This window comes from Trichechus manatus, unplaced genomic scaffold (assembly GCF_000243295.1).
Source record: "Trichechus manatus latirostris isolate Lorelei unplaced genomic scaffold, TriManLat1.0 scaffold00027, whole genome shotgun sequence".
In the NCBI taxonomy this organism is placed as follows: Eukaryota; Metazoa; Chordata; class Mammalia; order Sirenia; family Trichechidae; genus Trichechus; species Trichechus manatus.
The window spans coordinates 12,448,626-12,455,119 of NW_004443963.1; positions in this window are offsets into that span (position 1 = coordinate 12,448,626).

The following is a 6,494-nucleotide window of genomic DNA, read 5'->3' on the forward strand; positions in this document are numbered from 1 at the left end:
GTTAATATCAGACACAAGTAAAATTTTTGCTGAAGATAATTCAAAAGTGGTTGCAGCAGTACATCAACAGGGAACTGCCAGAAATTCAATCAGGATTCAGAAGGGGACTAAGAACAAGGGATGTCATTACTGATTTCAGATTGATCTTGACTAAAAGCAGAGAATACCAGAAAGATATTTCCCTGCGTTTTATTGAGTATGCAAAGGCGTTTGACTGTGTGGATCATAACAAATTATGGATAACACTGCACAGAATGGGAATTCCAAAACACTTATTTGAGCTCATGAGGAGCCTTTACTTAGACCAAGAGGCAGTTATTCAAACAGAACAAGGGGATACTGCATGGTTTAAAGTCAAGAAAGGTGTGTGTCAGGGTTATATCATTCACCATACTTATTCAGTCTGTATGCTAAACAAATAATACAAGAGCCTAGACTCTATGAAGAAGAATGGGGCATCAGGATTGGAGGAAGACTCATGAACAACTTCTGATATGCAGATGACACAACCTTGCTTGCTGAAAGTGAAGAGGACTTGAAACACTTACTGATGAAGATCAAAGACCAAGGCCTTCAGTATGGATTACACCTCAACATAAAGAAAACAAAATCTTTACAACTGGAATAGGTAACATCATGATCAACTGTGAAAAGATTGAAGTTGTCAAGGATTTCATTTTACTTGGATCCACAATCAACACCAATGGAAGCAGCAGTCAAGAAATTAAAAGACGCATTGTGTTGGGCAAATCTGCTGCAAAAGACCTCTTGAAAGTGTTGAAAAGCAAAGATGTCATCTTGAAGACTAAGGTTTGCCTGACCCAGGCCATGGTGTTTTCGATTGCCTCATATGCATGCGAAAGCTGGACAATGAATAAGCAAGACTGAAGAAGAACTAACACCCTTGAACTGTGGTGTTGGTCAAGAATATTGAATATACCATGGGCTGACAAAAGAATGAACAAATCTGTCTCTGAAGAATTACAACCAGAATGCTCCTTAGAAGCAAGGATGGTGAGATTACGTCTCACATACTTTGGGCATGTTATCAGGAGAGATCAGTCCCTGGAGAAAGACATCATGCTTGGTAAAGCGGAGAGTCAGTGAAAAAGAGGAAGACCTCAGTGAGATGGATTGACACAGTGGCTGCAACAGTGGGCTCAAGCATAACAACCATTGTGAGGATGGCGCAGAACCGGGCAGTGTTTCGTTCCGTTGTGCATGGAGTCGCTATGAGTTGGAACCGACTAGACGGCACCTAACAACAACGACTAATGACTTTATCTTTTCATGTGCTTATTGGCCATTTGTATATCTTCTTTGGAGAAATGTCTATGTAAATTCTTTGTGCATGTTTTGGTTGAGTTGTTTGTTGGTGAGTTGTCCCAGTTCTTTATATATTCTGAATATTAAACCCTTACCAGATACATGGCTCCAAAATTTTTCTCCCATTCTATATGCTGTATTTTCTTTCTTCATAATATCCTTTGATGTGCACAAAAGTTTTTCAACGTGATGAAGCCCAATTTATTTTTTGTTTTGTTGCTCATGCTTTTGGAGTTGTATGGAACAATCCATGGGAAAATACAAGGTCCTCAGGATTTACCTCTAAGTTTTCTTCTAAGATTTTTATGGTTTATGTCTTATATTTAGGTTATTGATCCATTTTGAGTTAATTTTTTAATATGGTGTAAGGTAGAGGAACAACTTTATTTTTTTGGATGCAGAAATTTAGTTTTCCTGGCTCCCTTTCTTGAAGAAATTATTCTTTCCCCCATTTAATCGATTTGGCCCCCTGGTTGAAAATCAGTTGACCGTAGATGTATGATTTTATTTCTGGACTCTCCCTTCTATTCCTTTCATGTGTATACCTATCCTTATAGCAGTACAACTGTTTTGATTACTATCCTTTTGTAGTAAGTTCTGAAAATGGGAAGTATGGGTCCTCCTACTTTTTTCTTCTTTTTCAAGATTGTTTTGGCTATTTGGGGTTCCTTGCAACTCCATGTGCATTTCAGGATCAGCTTTTCCATTTCTGGAAAAAATAGATGGCCATGGGAATTTTGATAGTTATAGCCTTAAATCTATAGTTTGCTTTCAGAAGTATTTACATCTTAACAGTATTAAGTTTTCCAATCCATGAATACAGGATGTCTTCCATTTATTTAGTTCTTTTTAAATTTCTTTCAGCAATATTTTATAGTTTTCAATGTACAAAGACTTCACATCCTTGTTTAAATTTATTCCTAGGTAGGTTTTTTCTTTTAGAGGCTATTGTAAACGTAATTGCTTTCTTAATTTCTTTTTCAAATTGTTTATTGGTGGTGTATAGAAACATAACTGATTTTTCTCTATTGCTCCTGTACCCTGCAACTTTGCCAAATTTGTTTATTAACTCTAGTAGCTTTCTTGTGGATTCTTTGGGAGATAGTTTTACTTCTTTCTTTCCAACTTGGATACATTTTATTTCTTTTGTTGCCTAATTGCTCTAGATAGAACTTCCAGTACAATGCTGAATATCAGTGGTGAAGCAGCAGCCTTGCCTTGTTTCTGATGTTAAGGAGAACACTGGGTATGACATTAGCTGTGGGTTTTTCATAAATGCTCCTTATCATGTTGAGAAAGTGTCTTTCTATTGCTAATTTCTAAGTGTTTTATTTTGAAAAGGTATTGGATTTTGTCAAATGCCTTTTCTGCATCAATTGAGATGATCATGTGTTTTTTTCCCCCTTTGTTCTACTATGTAGTGTATTATATTTACATTAGTTTATGATTTATAAACGTTAATGATTATAATGTAGTATGATTTATCTTTTCTTTCATGATTTGTAAAAGTTATGGATTACAATGTAGTATAATTTATTTTTTCTTTCCTTTATCAGGTATATGTTTTGCAAATATTTTCTCTCAGTCTGCAGCTTGTCTTTTCATTCTCCTTAGAGTGTCTTTTTCAGAGAAGTTTTTAATTTTAATGAAATATAATTTATCTTTTTTATATGCTTTTGTGTTTTATCAAAATAAAACTTTGTTGCCATGAGTTTTTATAGAAAACTTCCTCTATTTTTAAAAAAATATATAAAAATGCTATTTTTTATATTTGGTGTTGAATTCACCCAGAATATATTTTTATTTATGTATGAGTTATGGATTCATTCTTTCCATCTGCATAATTAAATATCCTTGCATCTTTCATTTAATAGACTATCATTTCCCCGCTGATGTTTTATGCCTCCTCAAATTTTTATTTATATCGTCTGTTTCTGGGCTTTTTATTCTGTTTCATTATCTTATTTGTCTATTCCTTGCTCCATGTTCCCACCAGCATTTGGTGCTGTCAGTGTTTTGGATTTTAGCCATTTTAATAGGAGTGTCTACCACATGTCTATCAGTTTGTCATACTATGGTGGCTTGTATGTTGCTGTGATATTGGAAGCTATGCCACCAGTATTGAAAATTGGTTGGCCATAGATGTATGAGTTTATTTCTGGACTGTCACTTCTATTCCATTGGTGTACATGTCTATCCTTATGCCAATACCAGTATAATAAATGATTTCAGTATTTCAAATATCAGCAGGGTCTCCCATGGTGGACAGATCTCAGTGGAACTTCCAGACTAAGAAGGACTAAGAAGAAAGGCCTGGTGGTCAATATCTGAAAATTAGCCAATGAAAACTATGGATCACAACAGAAAACTGTCCAACGTGCTTTGGACACGTCATCAGGAAGGATCAATCACTGGAGGAGAATGTCATGTTTGGTAATATAGAGGGCCAAAGAGGGTGAGGGAGGCCCTTAGTGAGAAGGATTGGCACAATAGCTGCAACAAGGGTTTGAACATGCCGGCTATTGTGATGATGATGCAGGACCGAGCAATGTTTTTGTTCTGTTCTGTGGTACAGAAGGTCGCCATGAGTGGGAGTCAACTCCGTGGTAGCTATCTATCTATCTATCTATCTGTCTGTCTGTCATGGATTGAATTGTGTCCCCCTAAAATATCTGTCAACTTGGCTAGGTCATGATTCCCAGTATTCTATGATTATGTAATCTGATGTGATTTCCTTATGTGTTGTAAACTCTATCACTATGAAGAGGTTATACTGATGATGTCTGCAAGACTGGATAGTGTCTTAAGCCAATCTCTTTTGAGATATAAAAGAGAGAACGAGCAGAGACACATGGAAACCTCATATCACCAAAAAAGCAGTGTTGGAAGCAGAGCTTACCCTTTCGGCCTGAGGTTCCTGCGCTGAGATGCTCCCAGACCAAGGGAAGACTAATGCATCACAAGGACCTTTCTCCAGAGCCAACAGAGAGACAAAACCTTCTCCTGTAGCTGATGCCCTGAATTTGGACTTCTAGCCTCCTAGGCTATGAATGAATTTCTGTTTGTTAAAGCCATCCGCTGTGGTATTTCTGTTAGAGCAGCACTAAATGACTAAGACACTATCTATCTGTCTATCTATCATCTATCTATCTATCATCTGTCTATTAATAGATGTGTAGTTATCTCATTGCTGTTTTAATTTGCAGTTCTCTAATGACATATATTATTGGACATCTTTTCCTCCAGTTATTTGACATGCATGTCTTAACGCCCACTTTTTAACTGAGTTGTTTATTTTCTTATTTTTGACTTTTAAGAGTTCTTTTTATATGTTGGATACAAGTCTTTTATCAGGTATGTGTTTTGCAAATATTTTCTCTCAGTCAGTGGCTTGTCTTTTCATCCTCTTAAGAGTATCTTTTTCAGAGCAGAAGTTTTTAATTTTAATTAAATCAAACTTAGATAACTTGCACAGTGTAGCTTTAGCTTGGGAATACTGTGAAGCCTGGTTTTAAGGTCTTTCTTCCCAGAGAGGATTTTCATTTGCAATTGAGAGGAGTCCTGGTGTGGTTGGGTTTTCTCAGAAGCCTTGGTTATAATGGTTATAAATGCAGGGAAGACATTTGTCTACCTAAAGTTCATGCTGAGACAAACACTTTTCCTTGTAGTCTACTTTGTTGCACATTTTTTTTTTAGTCCCCTAGTTTTACCTAGGGGGTAGCCCCTTGACAGTTACAAGTTTTTGCAGAGTCTCAGTTCTGCTTTCTACCTTTAAAAGGACAAAGGCCTTGTTTTCTTCCCTGCAAAGAAATTGAAACTCAAACCTATCGATTAATAAGCACAGCAAATGCTCCTAGGATAGTTGCTGCACTGGTGTCAGCTTTCAACTTTAATTTTCAAGGCTCACTCTATTTTAAGTGTCTGGAGATTTAGCTTTCTTTCTCAGAAGCTCAGTTATGCATTTAAAGAATGTTTGTTGCATTTATCCGTCATTTCTAAGTGTTTGTTATTCAGAAGTTTTTCAAAAGTTTGTCAGATACTCAGAAATGGAAAATTCTAACTGCTTTCTACATTAAATACACATTTATGGTCCATTGATGACATCCTCTTAACATTTTTCCAGTGCTGTTAAGTATGTATTGTTTTCTATACCTTTTCCATCATTCAAAGAGATTTTTATGCAGAAGGCATAGAACGCTGGTGAACTCAGCCTATCATCTTGACCCACTTTTTGAACTGGGTCTTAAAGATTGAGTGCAAACTTGCCTGTTGGAAATGGAGGCCAAAGGCTGTCTATGCTTAGACAAGGCAGTTGTGAAACAATGTGATTTGCTTACAGAATGATAAAAGTTAATACAGCTGGAGAGCAGGATCCATTAGGACAAAGATGAATAAGTTCAGATGATTTTTAAAAAGATCTTGCACAAAACAATAAGGAATCTGGGTTCTGCAGTATAATTCAGCAAAAAACCCTGCCATTTATTTATTTTGCTTGGTGGCAGATACTATAATGGAGATTTTACATCAGGTGCTATATTATCTGAAGTCCGTGGGTGGTGCAAACGGTTAACATGCTAGGCTGCTATTCGAGAGGTTGGAGGTTCAAATCCACCCAGAGGCACCTCAAAAGAAAAGTCTGATGATCTACTTCTGAAAAATCAGCCATTGAAAACTTAGGGAGCACAGTTCTACTCTGACACACAGTGGAGTCACCATGAGTCAGAATCAACATGACAGTAACTGATTTCTAACTATATTATCTACACTTTATACGTAAGGTATTTGAGGCAAAGAAATATAATACAGACTCCAAGGGGTAAAAACAACATTCTGTCTGACTACCAAAAAAACAAAAAACAAACCCATTGCCATCAGGTTGATTCTGACACATAGCCACCCTATGGGACAGAGTAGAACTTCCCCACAGGGTTTCTAAGGCTATAATCTTTATAGAAGAAGATCTCCAGGTGTTTGTCTCATGGAGCAGCTGGTGGATTCAAACCTCTGGCCTTTCAGTTAGCAGCCAAGTGCTAAACTATGGCACCACCAGGACTAATTTATCTGACTATAGAGCTCATGAATTACATCACTTCCTGCAAAGAAAAGTTGGGAATTTTTTTTTTGCAATTTTTTTATTGTTGTAGTTTAAATGAAGTTTACATTTCAAG